At 30.1% G+C, this 15,748-nt stretch overlaps 1 pseudogene; it reads left to right on the forward strand.

The window, feature by feature from the left end:
* Positions 1-12,996: 12,996 nt before the first annotated feature.
* On the forward strand, positions 12,997-14,547 carry LOC110658961 (pentatricopeptide repeat-containing protein At3g22470, mitochondrial-like; annotated as a pseudogene).
* Positions 14,548-15,748: the final 1,201 nt, after the last annotated feature.

Consider the following 15,748-nt stretch of genomic DNA (forward strand, 5'->3'; position numbering starts at 1 on the left):
ATTGGTTTTAACACCCTCAATGTACCACATTTTGCATTCAAAACTTGTTGGAATTAATCACCAATACCATTTTTAAGCTTAGAACTAAGGGAGCAGAATTTTCAGCTTTTGTACCCCAACTTTTCTATTCCATTTGTGACTGTTACAGTGGGAATTTGAGGAAATGGTAAACATGAAAGTTGTTCCTTATTTTGTCTAGTTGAATTTCCTTTTTTGAATCACTCCATTTGGAGTTTTGTAGCTCCAATTATGGTCCAAAAACCACAGCTGACCGGATTGAAAAACTGCAAAATTGACCATATCTACAGTCACGATGAAAGGATCGCCACTGCCTTGTTGGATAGGTTCTGGTCATAATTTGGGGTAGGGTTCTTCATGAAAGTTGTTTGTCTATATCTCATCTTGTTGCTGGAAAATTTTCATGTCAATTGGGCCATTCTACGGTGAGTTATGGCCAAATGAACAGTTACTATTCATTTGGTCATTCTGCAGAATCTGATTTCAGGGTATCCGGATTGGGGCCAATTTTTGGTCCACTTGCTTTGGTCTTTTGGGCATGGTTTCTTCAAAAATATTGTGCCATTTTATGTCTAGTTTCATGTCCAATTGGCCAAACACCAATTGAACCTACACAGCTAAAGTTATGGCTGTCCAAGTGGGCTGAAATCACAGCCTCACCTGCTGCCCTCACTAGGCAGCATACCAATTCAGTTTGTAGCACTCTAGTTCACTTCAAATTATGGTCAACTTACCTCAAATAGTCACTAATTGACCATTAGAATGTTCACTCATCATTTCATAAGCCAAGTCCAAATTTCACTCCCAAACCCTAGCTCAATTTCAAGGTTCACACAAGTTACCTTAGTTAACTAACTAATTCATTATCCTTATATTTATATACTTTAAACATGATCTCTAGTTCACTCCAAGTCCATCAAAAACACTCAATCTTGTTCCTTCCTTAGGGCTGTCGAATTCTAGGATATACATACACATAGATTTTATTCACTTAATTTACAAATTCTTACTTATTTTAGGTTTCTAATCATGGAAAAAAGAGAGATTTATGCATAATAGGCACTAACCTCTTGTAGGGCAAAATTTTCCCAAGCTTGACTTCACTTCCTTTCTTTTTCTTGGATGCCAAACACTCTAGCAAGGTTGGGTGACTAATTTTTGTGAAGAGACCTAAGGTTTTATTGAGAAAAGGCTAAGGAGTTCAAGCTTTGCAAGCATGAAAATGGAGGAGGGAAGGGAGGAGTGTGGGACGTCTCCTTTGGGAAGATGAATAGCTGCAGAATTTTTCTAGAATTATCTCTTTTTCTGCCCAATTGATGTATTATAGTGTCTTCCTTTAATTTGATTGGCCATCCCTTTTTAATTACCTAAGCATGACATCATAATTCCCAATTTAGCTCCTTTTTCTTTCTTTTCTTTTCTATCAAAGTTCAATTTAATTTTTAGCAATATTTATTCATATTTTAGACCATAATAATTATTTACTTAACTAGACAAGTCGGCCAAAAATCACCTCTGAAGGCGAAATGACCAAAATGCCCTCCGTTTGGCTTAACGGGTCAAAATTGTCTGTACCGATTGAAAAATTTTTCTAAATATTTTCTTGGCATTCTAATACCATAGGAACCTCAATGACCCTTCTCTGGACTCCCAAAAATTATTGTATGAATTTTTCCCCAAGTCTAGGGCTCCTAGTTGTGAGAACCGCAACTTCCCTCTGGGTTACCCATCGCTTGGGCACCGGCTCATTTAACTTAGTTGTATTTTATTTCTAAAATTTTTTACTAAATTTTTCTTATTAATATTTGAGTTAATTATGGTTCCTGACTTTAGTTTAAATATTTTTCCGGACGTTCTAGCTGTCCGGACCGACACCGGTCACCGGAACAGTAGAATGTACGGAGTTGCTACCGGGAGGGTGTTACACGCTAAGCAATTTTGCTTAGTGGTGCCAAATGTAAAGAAATATACACTAAAATAAGGTAAATAAAGTGTTTACAAATTTTTGGTGGTGCTGTATGTCAGTAGATTGGATTTAGGTATTTGAATTTAATAGTACTTGAATTACTGCCCGTGTAGCCTATATACTGATCCGACTGGATAAACGGATATACTGGCACTGGGTACCTAGTACCTCGGGCCGTCACACCATCGGTCACAAAGTGTCTCCCGGTGTGCAAATAGCGTGGCTAAAAAGCCATATAGTTAATCTGGCGATAAGCCAAAAATAAATACACAATATATATATAGCCGTAGGCTATTAAAGTCAGAGTGCGGCATAATAGGCCGTAAAAATACAGTATGGAATAAAGCCATTTACAGAACAGCTGTCAGAATCCTATTGGCATGCCAACCTATCCATACTAGTCAACTAGGCAAATTAGGGCACATTATAAATTAATTGTTTACTTCTTCAATCTTTGGAGTTTACTAACTATTATATAATTCACAAGTAAAGCATTTGTTGACCTTTTTAGGTAATATGGATAAGTTGCTTCTAGCATCAATATGTCACAATTTAAATCTCAATATGCTGCCAATATAGTGCAATTTACCATTTTTACAAGTTGGCATTCATTGCCAAAATGCTTCAAGCATCATTGTATGCAAAATGTCACATTCTCTATTTTTGTGTGCTAGATTGGTCTAGGTTAAAGTCCTATTTACCTTGGTTTTTAGCTTCGGGTCAAAGAAGCAAAATTGTAGCTCTATGTCTTATTGCACGCGGGGAAAAATTTTAGGTGATTCCGAGTTGTGTAGACCAAGATATGGTTAATTTGCTAAAGCTAGACAGATTGCACTTTTGATGCACAATTTGGTCAATTTTTATGTCACTTTTGGTTCGGCAGTTTTTGTGCCCGAACTTGTGCAAGCCATTTGACTTGGTTCTGGTCATTTCTGGGATTTGGTGTCCTCATAAGACTTGTAGATATAGGTCTTAACTATTCATGGTCAAAATTGCAGGTTAATTGGACCTGTTTTGAGTGAGTTATGGCCTAAAAACTAACTGCTGCCCAAATGGTCAGTTTTCAGGCCTCAAATGCACTAATCCGGATTTGGTCACTTTTTAAGGTCAGTTTCTAGGCAGAATTTTGGCAACCTTTCTACATGAAAGTTGGCCTATTTGGTGTCTAGTTTCACCCCATATTGGCCTCATACCAATTGGGTTCATAGTTTGGCACTTATGGCCTCATTTAGGTGCTGCCTTCAATACACAACCTGCACAAAGCTCATACACTTCCAATTTAATGTTCCTCCTCCTCCTCATTACTACATTATTCAATCAACAACACTTCTATACATATATTGTACACAATTCCAGCAAAAATTCTGGGCAGAATACTCAAGTCCACAAGGCACACAATACACCATTAAACTTCAATATTTACATCCACCCAAATTCAACATACTTCAATGTTAATATTACACATATACTTCAACATATTCATACTTCAATATCATTTACACTTGCTGCCCACAAATTGACATTAACATATATCATTAATAGCAATATATTCACACATAAATTCATGCTATTAGGGGCTTCCAAACATGGCAGTTTGCTCAAGGCTTCAAGGTTCCATTTCACACCTTAAATCTAAACACTACATGTACATATTTATGCACAAACTTACTCTAACTTTCATTTGAATCAATCAACCTTCATTTTCATTAATTAGAAGTAAAAATAACTCAAGCTCAACAAGGGTTCATGGCTGCCAAAAATGGACAAGTCCATTTCTCACTATTTCTTTTATTTCTCTTCACCAAAACACTCACCTCAACCTAAACACAAGCTTTACCAAAGCAAGGGAGGGATTTTGGACACTTACAACTTTTGATGCTTATCAAAACTTTACCAAATCTGGTTTTTCTTGTTGCCAATATCTTCCCCAAGGTAAGTAGGCAAGCTTTAATGAAGGAAAGAAGTGAAAAGGATGGCTTGATCATGCACCCATGGAGATTGCATGTGGGGTGGCCATGGTGATTTCCATGGTGGAATTCATTACGGCAAAGTAAAATGGGCTGATGAAGAAGATGATGGTGAGTGCTATCTGCTATCCCAAGGCTGTGATAAGGGTCCCAATATCCAAGTTAGTGGAGCACTAACTTGGATTTTAATGTTAATTATTCAAAGTTTCATAAATTGGATTTTATCCCCCATTTCTTTCACTATTCTTATAATGTATCACAATTTAATTTTTTCATGACATTTTCTAAGTGTAATATCATTTATTTTTAATGGAGATTGAGGTCAAAAGGCAACACTATGTGTCAAATGACCAAAATACCCCACTTCGGTTTATATTCCTGATTTTTCGGTAACACCGATTTTTGTCTGTTTCTCGATTTTTCATTTTTCTTTGTACTAATTTATTAATTTTTCTTTGATATTTCTAGTGTCAATTACATTTTAATAAATCTTTATTTATGTCTCAAAATTATATTCAGAGGGTTCCCATGGTCCGAATTCGGCAATGGCCTTCCCGGTGCGGTCACCCATCGCTGTGGTGCCGGCTCGTTTAACTTAGCATCATTTTCTCTCTTTCATTTTTGTTTGATTTTCTTGTATTTTCTTTTTATTTATTTCATCATTATATGTCTGTTCACTATCACCGAAGTGTAGTTCCAGGCATACTGACTTGCCTAGACTGTTATTTGACTACTGGAGCAATTGAACGTACAGAACACGTGCAATGGGGATGTTACAATCTTCCTACGGCTGTCGAATTTCTTGATATTCATACACATGCATTTTATTTCAATTTCTTGCAATTTCTAACTCAATTTATGCTCTTAACATAAAATAAAAAGAGAGAGAAGGGATAACTAGCACTAACCTCTTGTAGCTCAATTTGGACTTGCCTAAACTTCAAATTTTCCTTAAATTTTTGTTGCCTTAAGCTTCCTCAAGGTGTAGGGATAATTTTTTTGTGAAGAAATGTGTGAGTTTTGGAGTGAGGTTTGGTGGGGTTTCAAGCTAGAAAGCTTAAAAATGGAGAAAGCTATTTCCTCTAGGTGGTTCAGCCATGGAGAAGAAGATGGCAGATTGCTTTTTCCAATTTTTGACTTCTTTTTTTCTTTTTAATAAGGTTTAAGTGTGCTTGTTGGGTGATAAGTGCATAATTAATATTTTTTACTCCCATCACATTTAGTGATTCTAGTGTATTTTTATGCCTAATTCAGTTGATTATATTTTTATGCCTAATTCAGTTGATTAAAGTATAATTATCAATTAGGCATATTTTTAGAGAGTTGTTGGAATAATTGTGTTAAATTGAGAAATTTTCAGTATTTGCATTAATTTGACCTTTGCTGTATTTTTTAGGTGTTTCTAAAATTGTGGGTCTCTAAATCTAATATTATTTAATTCATTGAAAAGCTAAGTCAGATCACTACAAATGACAAAGAGGGACCAAAGCCCAAATCAGTCTCCAAGGTTGTCAAAATTAGCTATGAGTCTATTACAAAAGCCCACACTTGATGTGTCATGACCAGTTTTGGGATTTATTTTATATCTAGAGCTCTAGATGTCCAAATGAATCAAACCTAGGCCCAATTGAACCTTAAGAACCACCTCTACAATTTCTATGAAGGGCTAAAGACAAGACTACATCGTTTTGGTGGTTAAAAAAGGCAGTTAAATCAAATTTATGGGCTGGATCATCTATTAGAATCAGTTTTAGTTTTTGGCCCATAACTTAGGTTGTAAACCTCCGATTTGGGCAAATGAGTAGTCGTTGGAAAGCTAAGAAGTAGGGCTACAACTTTCCTAAAGAATTCAGAGATAGAATCAGAAGGAAAATAGCTGAAAATTAGCCATGATTGCAAAGCAGAGAATTAGTCTTTTTGAATTTTAAAAATTTTCCAAGTTTGGTTCTTATCTGTGGATTAGGTTTTTTATTATAAAGATCATCTTTGGCAGTAGTGGAGACACACCTTCATTCTCCATTCACGTTCATAGTTTTAGATTTCTTCATCATTTTACTTTATTTTTATAAGCCATGAACATGAGCGACTAAGTTTCTAAATTCAGTTCAAAGGATTCTAGTTCTTATGCATGATTTGTGAGATCCGGTTCTTAATTTAAATTATGTCTTTTTGAATATCTATTGTTTCTTGATTTCATTATTTTTGATCTATTGAATGATTTGCTAAAAAGGTCTATTTGTTAATTGTTTGATGTGATTAATTGCTAGTTTATTTTCATAACCCATAATTATTGTGTAAGATTGAATGTGAGTAGCCATTAGATTTTATTGATTATCATCCAAGTTTTCGATAATATCCTAAGGAAACAATAGGGTGAATTAAATGATTTATGCTTTATAAATCATTATTCAAGCTTAACTACTTCCTATTCTTAAAGCAGTTATTAAATTAATGAGGATTACTTAATACCAATTCAGTTAATAATTAGAGTCAACAAGAGTGCTGGGCTCGAATTGACGAGTATAGGGAAGTTAGGGGTTTTACCTCGCTGTTTGGTAAATCTACGTTAAGTATTCAATAAAAGATAATTATATTTCTTTTGTCTATGATCTAGTCATGCATTGGAATGTGAATTACCTTAGACTGAAGTTTGTTTAAATTGAAAGTTTTATACCTAAATTTATTTCTTTAATTTATGAACTTGATTTCTTCTGATTTAGTGTTACAACACCCCCCCCCCTCCCCCCACTTTTGTTTCTTTTTCTGTTACACAAATGCACGAAATTTAGTAACTCAGTCTCTAGGGTTCGACCTGGATTACCACTTATTGCATTCATTCAGAAAATATTTCATTATTGATAATTTCAGTTAATTTTTGGTGGAATCGGCAACCATCATTGGGTTTTAATTGGCTAACAATTTTTATTGCATCATGCTTGCATGTGCATGATGTCATAATTAGGCATTTGCTTCTATTTTCTTTTTCTTTCTTTTTTACTCATTTTCAATTAAATTTTTATCAATATTTCTTCATATTTTATGTCATATAATTCACTTACTTAAATGGACAAGTTGGTCAAAAATCATCTCTTAAGGCGAAATGACCAAAATGCCCTTCGTTTAGCTTAACGAGCTAAAATTGTCTGTACCGATTTAGAAAATTCTCTGAGCAATTTCTTGGAATTCTATTGCTTTCTAAGGCTCAATAACTCTCCACTGGAGTCCAAAAAATTATTTTACAGAGTTTTCCCATTGGTCTAGGGTTGCTAACTGTCTTCATAGTCGCTTTCCGTTAGGTCACCCATCGCTGGAGCTTCGGCTCGTTTAACCTTAGTGCATTTCATAGCTTAAATTTTTTTCTTAATTTTTTTTATCATTATTTGAGTTATTTATGACTCCTCACTCTAATTTAAATATAGTTCTAGACATTCTGGCTGTCCGGATAAATATTGATCACCGGAACAGTAGAACGTACGGACTATCTAAAGTGAGGATGTCACAACCAGAATGCCTAGGGTAAGGGTCATTTACGAAAATGCCACCATGATGCCATCTCAAATGGATCAAAAGGTCATCCATACTGTGGAAAATCAAAAAATGCCATACACAATAAACAAGTAACGGACCAGAACACCCATGCATCACCATAATAGTAATAAAAAAGCCATTGTCACAAAGTTAAAGCAATAGTGATATGAAAACTACCCTTTAAGAAGTAATAAATTAACATTGACACCCAAATGTGTTAATGCCTAAAAAAGCATGCAGTGAAAACTTACTCAAATGATAGACTTCAGTCTTTAAGTACCTTTGACCACTAATGCTTCCAATATGCTTCCTTTACACTCTTAATATGCGAAAACTAATTATCAAGAGTTTCAATTTGGGTCAAATTTGAAAGCAATTGCTACAATGGGATTCTTCTCTGATATTGTAAGAGATGTGGGTATTAGATTTGGGAATTTAGGGATTTTAATGTAAAGGGAGAGAGTTTAGGGTAATTTTATATGTAAATCTATTATTATTATTATTATTATTATTAATTTTTTTTTTTTTTTTTACTATGTGACTTATCCATGTCACCTAACTTTATCCATGTCAGCACAAGTGAACTTAAAGCGTCTTGGTCTTTAAGTGGCAAGGATATCTTAGTTCCAATTTAACAAAGTCTAGGTGTGCAATGGGACGTTTTGAAACTTAAAGGGTGCCATTAGGTTTTTTTGGTGAATTTTAGGTGTCTACCAAAGTGTGTGTGTGTGTGTGTGTGTGTGTGTGTGTGTGTGTGTGTGTGTGTGTATGGGGTATCAAAAGGAGTTCGGTTGGTTCGATTTTTCCTTTATTATTTTAGTTTTAAAACCAAACTGAACCAAATACCAAACTTTTCAAAAATATTAAACTGAAACTAAACTAAAAACTAAAAAACCAAAACAAAAAAATATTTAAATGGGTTTGATTTGGATTTTCGGTTATAACCATTGTTACACCTTACTAAAAGTATTAGTGATGGATAATTGTCCCTAAAAGTTATTTTTGACGAATTTGTATATAATTATTTCTTGCTACTGAAAGTATTAGAAATGGATAAGGTGTAGCTAAAAAGTATTAGCAACAACTTATATAAATAGCTTCTCATTGTCGAAAATATTAATAATAGATGTATTGTCGCTAAAGGTAATTAGACAAATTTTCGTCACTAATAATTTATTTTAGATTATAGATTAATAATATTTCTTATTTTTCATTTATTAATTTCTTATTTTAGTTAATTACTTCTCATAAAAATTTAATTTAATTAAAGTTAAGTATAATTAGGATTAAAAATTCTAAATTTATATGAACTCTAAAATTAAGAGTTTTAAATTTATATAAACTTTAAAATTAATTTAAATAATAAAAATATAACCGCAATTAATTTAAAAAATGAAAGGTATTTTTGGCAAATCAAATATCCCATTCCCTCTTCATATATTTACATATATCATAGATTATACTTTCTAAGTGTCAAAATTTTTATAATAAAATTATAAAAATCACTATATATGTATATAGGTTTATCCAAATTGCCCTTCGTTACTTATTTAGTTTAATTTAAGAGTTTATATAAATTTAAAACTCTTATGACTTAAAATGTAATTGTTTATATAATTTTAGATTTTATATAAATCTAAAATTCTTAGTCTTACATAAATTCTAGTTAATAAAATTTTTATTATGATATAATTTAAAATAAAATTATATAAAAATACCTCAAGATTAATATTATTTACAAAAATAGAAAGGTTTTTTTTATTTATATGAATCACTTTTTTAATAAATCCTATTAGATTTCTAACTCTATCTTATAATTATTTATGTAAAATATTTTAATACAATTACATTTAAATTTATATAGAAAAATAAGAAAAGAAATTAATTTTTGTTAGCTAAATATATAATTTTTTTATATTTTTGTTTTCTTTTAATTTAATTTCTTTTAAGTCTATTAAAATAATATTTCATAGAAAATAAATTTACATTTTTTATTATAGGTATATTTTTAAATTCTTAATTATTGCATTAATATAAAAGTTAGTTTTAGTTTATATATATGTGTGTGTGTATACGCGCGAGCGTGTGTAAAAGAGAAAAATTTATGAAAAAATTCATATTGGTTGATTTATAAAAAAATATTTAATTAGTATGTAAACATAATAAAATTATATGAATCTAAAATTTTAAATAATATATAATTATGTATAAAGCATATAAAACAAATTATATACATATATGAGAAAATATATTTAAATTGATAAATATATATTATTTAAAAAATTAATAATTAACATAATATATTAGGCTTGAGTTTAGTTATAAAATTAATATAATTAATAGGATGATTAGAATTTATAATATTAATTTTTTTATTTTAAAATGGTACACTATTACAAATTTAAAAATATTAATGTGTATACATATAAAAAATGTGTAATGATTTTTTGAATTTTTTTAATATTATAATCTTATCATAACTTGAAAAATAATGAATAAGTATAAAAGGAATTAAAAATTATACTTTAAATATATAATTATTATTTTAATTTAATAAATTTATATTTAAATTAAACAAAAATTGATATTTTAATTTAAAAAGAGTTCAATTTTTATATAATTTCAAATATTATATTATTCAATAAAATTTTTATTTATTTAGATTTAACAATTTCCTTTACTAAAATTTAACGTTTACCTCTAAAAAAATAAATATAAAAAATTTAATTTAAAAATACGTTAAAAGTTAGTTTTACAAAGAGTTTTACTATAAAAATAAATAATTGTCTATATATTTGTTTTATAATCATTTTAATTAAAATAATAATATATTAATGTCATTATTTTTCTATTTTCTTAGTATCGATTTTTTAAATTTTTATGGAAAAAGAAAATTTTGTTATTAATTTATTATTTATAAATAATTTATAAGTAATAATATATTTATCAATCTTATTTTTAAAGTTTTTCTCTATGAAAATATAAATTTATATAAAATATTATATATCAAATAAAAATTAATAATATTGATACTTATTAATATGAGTGTGTATAATTATTTTATGAAATAAAATTAAAAATCAAATAAAAAATAACTAAAAATAAAAAAAATCAACATTATATAAAATTATATCAAATTGAATTTATTTTACTATTATATGTATAAACTCTTAAATAGTATTAGAAAAAAATAAAATTTTCACGCTAATTTTATACTTTTTATAAAAATAATAAAATACTAAAAATTAATTATTCTTAATAAATTTCACCTCTATAATTTTTTATTCCTATTAATATAATTTCATTTTTATTAATTTAATCTAAAAAGATAAGAAAAATTTTATTTTATTACCATAATAATAATTAATATATTATAATAATATTATATCATATAAAAAATAATAATAAATTACATATAAAAATTTTAAATTACAAATACATGTAACAAATATAGAAAACGTATAACGCGCATTAAAAAAAATCCTAATTTACTAATAATATAATCAAGGGCAGAGCCAGACATTGATTCAATGGGATTAAAAAATTTTGTTTTGCTTAATACAAAGAAAAAAAAAATTATATACAATTTCCAATTGTGTAGAAAAAAGAATATAATATTATAAATAGTTATAATATTAAATTTATAATTGTATTATATGAGTTTTTATTTTTTTGAAAGTTTTTCCTGATTACTTCATTATCAATGCCATAAAAAACATCTTTTTGTTTATTATATGTAACCAAATAATTACATACAACTAATTTCCCATTCAATTTTACAATCGAATTTTTACGATTTTTATTATAGAATTATAATTATAACAAGTGATATTAACGCTAATTTCATGAGTAAATGATCTAATAGATACTTTAGATTTTTCTTCGTTTAGATTAGCTTTTAAACAAAACCACTAATTCTCTTTATTTACATTATAAAATTGAATTTGTTGACTAGTTTTATTGGCACAAAAATGAAAAGAAAAAAAAGATGATTAATTGTTAGAGAATGAGAGAAAAGAAAAGAAAAGATATGAGAGATAAAGAAATTATAATTTTGTAAATATGAGAAGTAATAAATATAAAAGTTAGAAAATGAAGTTAGAAAATAAAGAGTCAGAAAGAAAAAGACATGTATTTTTAGATATTAATATATAGGTTTTAATTTTTTTTTGAATTTTATTATTTACTTTAAAAAATTAAAATAGTGTGTATTTTTATAAAAAAAATAAAATATTAGGTATTTAGAGTAAATAGTCTAATAAGTGTAAATTTATTAAATATAATAATATTTTTAAAAATTTTAATAGGGCAAACAAAATTTTTATAGCATTATATGATAGTTTAATATATATATATAGAATAAAAAAAATTGAGTGGGTCAATTGACCCCACCTATAAAAGCCTATATCCGCCTTCGAGTATAATATTTTTTTAATTATAATATTTAAAAGTATGAATAGGATTAAAATATTTGAATGAAATAATAATTAAATTTAAAACTACACTTTTAATTATTATCTTAATATATTACTAAAAGATAATAATAGGAAAAAGTTATATATAAATAATAATATATTAAACATTATTTATAATATAATTATACAAATTTATGTCACAATGCAGATTATTTTTTAAAAAATTACTGTTTAATTATCATTATCAAAATATTTATTGGTATTCTCAACTCTAATAAAAAATTTTAATTATATCGAATTGATTTTCAATTCTCGAATGTACAATTTAATTATTTTTAATTTTTTTAAAAAAATATTTTATAATAAATAAAAATTAAGTATAACGGTGTGAGTTTATTCTATTTGAGTTTTCTTATGTACTCAAGCAAATTATAATGGAGCATCTCCTGTAAGCAGGCAATTATAATAGAGCATCTCCTGTAAGCAGCAAATCTCCTGTAAGAAAACTCTTCTAAATAAAATTAAATAATTATTAATATAAGAATTTTTAGCATTTTATTATTAAAAAATAATTAAGCACTTGTTTTGCACATGAAATTATGATATAAAAAGAATGGATACAGAGTCTTGGGTTTAGCATCAGACTGATAAAAGGCCATATACAGATCGATGATAACGGAGTCACCTACTGGGAAGAGCTTACAGCTTCAACTGCAAAGGGCATTGAGTACCATTCAATCCCCATGCCTATTGTTATTTACCAGGTCTTTCCATTCTTCTGCTCCTACTTCCTCTGCCATACTTAAAGATGCACCTTTCTTCAGATCTAAGTTCAAATCTGCTTCTTTTGCTCACCTTGATGATGCCTTAGTTTCCTTTAATCATGTAATTCATATGCATCCTCTGCCTTCTAGGGTTCAATTTAATCAATTTTTATCTGCTTTTGTGAGAATGAAACAATGTCACACTGTTGTTTCCTTATCCAAAACAATTGAATTGCTAGGTGTCTCACATGATATCTATTCTCTTAGCATCTTGATTAATTGCTTCTGCCACTTACATCTTGCGGATTTTGGCTTCTCTATTTTGGGGCAAAATCCTCAAATTTGGATTGGAGCCCGACATTGTGACATTTACTACTTTAATTAATGGGCTGTGTGTAGGGGGTAAAATGGATCAAGCAGAGACTTTTTCGGTGATATGGTTGCAGGAGGTTATGAACCTGATGTTCATACTTACACTGTGCTAGTAAACAGCCTCTGTATATTTGGGAAAACAAATGTGGCTATTGGGTTGTTAAAGGGCATGGTTGAGAGAGATTCTGATCCAGACACTGTGACATATATTATAATAATCGGCGCCCTATGCAAGGATAAGCTAGTTGTTGAAGCTTTAGACCTCTTCTCTCAAATGAGGAATAAAGGCATTTCAACTAATGTCATCACTTACAACAGCTTAATACATGGCCTTTGCAAATTAGGCAAAAGGAATCAAGCTTTGGCCTTGTTGAATGAAATGGTGAAGCATAACATATAACCAGATTTTTATACCTTCAGTATATTGATTGACATTCTTTGTAAGGAGGGAATGGTTTCAGAGGCTCAAAATACATTCAAAATACTGATTCAAAGAGGACTAGAGCCTAATGTGGTCACCTACAACTCCTTAATTGATGGTCTTTGCATTTCAGACCAATGGAAGGAAGCTTTAGCCTTGTTGAAAAACATGGTGGGGCGGAACATATCCTCTAATGTTTTTACCTTCAATAAATTGATCAACACTCTTTGTAAGAAAGGACTGGTTTCAAATGCTCAAATTATAATCAGAATAATGATTCAAATAGGTGTGGAACCTGGCGTTGTCACTTATAATTCATTGATGGACGGATATTGTCTCTGTGGTAAAATAGATAAGAGCTAGAAAAGTATTTAATCTTATGGTAACCAATAGAATAGTTAATGTTTTTAGCTACAACATCTTGATTAATGGATACTGCAAGAGCAAAAGGATAGATGAAGCTAAAAAACTTTTTGACGAAATGCCTTGGAAAAGTTTATTTCCTAATTCTGTTACATTCAATGCTCTTATAAAAGGTCTATGGCAAGTAGGGTGGCCTCGCATTGCTAAAGAGCTTTTCAAGAACATGTGTTCTCATGGTCCCCAGCCAAATATAGCAACTTATAGAATTTTACTCGATGGCTTGTGCAAACAAGGGGATCTAGATGAGGCACTTACACTATTTAAAACAATGGAAAAAAGTCAGTTTAAGCTTGATAATGTGATCTATACCATTCTTATTGATGGTTTGTTCAAAGCTGGAAAATTTAATGATGCCAAGGAACTATTTTCTAGACTTTCTGAAAATGGTTTACAGCCTGATTTTTTTACGTATGGTACAATAATAAAAGGGCTCTGCAAAGAAGGATTACTAGATGAAGCATACAAGGTTTTCAGTGAAATGAAAGAGGGTGGATGTTTACCAAATAGTTGTTATAATGTGATTGTTCAAGGGTTTCTTAGGCACAAAGATGTACCAAGGGCAAGTCAACTTATCGATGAAATATTTTATAAAGGATTCTTTGCGGATGACACAACTACTGAATTGGTATTTCTTTTATTGCACGGTGGCGATCTCATTCTGAGAAAACTATGAAATGATTTTGAAGGCTCTAAAGTTGTAATTATCACGCGAGATTTTAATAATCAACACCAGATCAACAGATGCTGGGAATTTTTTGTTATGTTGTGAGTTATTTTTACTTCAATCTATTTCAATGCTAGTGGAATAATAGTGCTCCTAGTTGGCAGCTTTTGCTTTATACGAGAAACTGTTTAGGACTAGCGCTCATGTTTTTTGGTTGTAAATGCAGATTAACATTATTGAATCTATTTTAATACTAGATTATTTTGAAAGGGTAAAATTGTAACAACCCAAAATTTTTAAATTATAAATAAAATAAAAAGGGAATATTATGTTATTAATATTATAGGATTTATTTGAATTGATTTTAAAATAAAGGAAGATAATAATAATAAATAAATTAATAATAAATAAATTAATTAAAGTTAATTTATTAAATGAGAATAAACTAATTAAATTTTCCTAGATTATATTTATTTTTATCATCACTAGAGTTTTATTAAATTTTAACATAATAAAATAATTTTGGACTTAATTGTAAACCTCTAAGAAGTTGAGGGACTAGCTATGTAATTAAAAGATAAAAAAAAAACCCAAAAATTTAAAACACAGCAACAGCCTCCCCTCTCGTCTCTCTCTCTTCCTCCCGTCTCTCTCCCTCTCCCTCTCTGTTCACTGCGTCTCCGCCCGACCCAGTGGCAAGTGACGGTCGTCAAAGGTCTGGCGAGCTTCCAGTGGTCCCCAGCGGCACCGACAAACCCCTGGACAGCAAACGGCGGCGAGAGGAGGCCCTAACCCGCGCGGCAGCAGCGTCCTCTTAGGTGTGATTCCGACGGTTTCTAGTGGCATTTCGGCCAGTGGAGGGTGGCGCTCGACTCCTTGGACCATGGGCTTTCCATCCTGACCAACGGTGCTCTGTTCCATGGAGGTTTCAGGCAAGTTTCGAAGAGAGAGAAAGAGGAGAGAGAAAAATTGGGCAGTGGCTTTCCAGCCATTTTCTCAGCGATCTGATCATCGTATCAAAAATTCGAGAATATCGATGGACTCAGGACGGCGAAATCTTCGAGATAGGACCGGTCCCGCTCCGATCGGACATCATTTGAAAAAGGCGACAATCAAATAGTCTAGATCGCTTGGTGAGATTTTCGCACTTTTTCGATTTTTAAAATTTAAAAATAATTTTATGATAATTATTAACATAATTTGGACTTAA

Source organism: Hevea brasiliensis, chromosome 6 (genome assembly GCF_030052815.1).
Source record: "Hevea brasiliensis isolate MT/VB/25A 57/8 chromosome 6, ASM3005281v1, whole genome shotgun sequence".
In the NCBI taxonomy this organism is placed as follows: domain Eukaryota; kingdom Viridiplantae; phylum Streptophyta; class Magnoliopsida; order Malpighiales; family Euphorbiaceae; genus Hevea; species Hevea brasiliensis.